This window comes from Dipodomys merriami, unplaced genomic scaffold (assembly GCF_024711535.1).
Source record: "Dipodomys merriami isolate MVZ:Mamm:240054 unplaced genomic scaffold, mDipMer1.0.p SCAF_419, whole genome shotgun sequence".
Lineage (NCBI taxonomy): Eukaryota > Metazoa > Chordata > Mammalia > Rodentia > Heteromyidae > Dipodomys > Dipodomys merriami.
The window spans coordinates 250,332-250,789 of record NW_027205815.1 but is presented as its reverse complement, the minus strand read 5'-3'; the positions used below and the strand labels follow the sequence as shown (position 1 = coordinate 250,789).

The window sequence follows — 458 nt, the reverse complement described above, 5'->3', positions numbered from 1 at the left end:
AAAAATATGGGATATTTCACGAATTTATGTATCATCCTTCTGCAAGTGCCATGTTAATCTCTGTATTGTTGTCATTTGGGTAGACCTGCTGCTGAAACATGTAGTATCCTCTAAATTTAAGTACTTAATGATGCAATCTTTATACAGGCATATATTCATGGTTGACTATTTATAACAAGGAACCCTTATTGTTCCTAAAAATGCTATTGGTCTTATTTCTCTAAAATTCTGTGTATAATGAAAAAAAAAACTATTGTTGGTAGATTGCTAAAATTTGCAATTTTTGTCAATGACTATTTTGTCGTTTTCATTTTAAATTTGAACATACTTTGAAGCCTTTACGGCTAAGTCCAAAGGTGATTGCTTTTCAAGTATTTATTTATCAACTGACTTAGCTTTGTGGAGCTAATGTATTCAAAGTAAGCCTTGCGTAAGAGCTACTTCTTAACTTGTGCAAA

General features: G+C 31.2%; 1 pseudogene; it reads right to left on the bottom strand.

The window, feature by feature from the left end:
* Positions 1-100, bottom strand: LOC138807252 (U6 spliceosomal RNA; annotated as a pseudogene).
* Between the last annotated feature and the right edge of the window lie 358 nt (positions 101-458).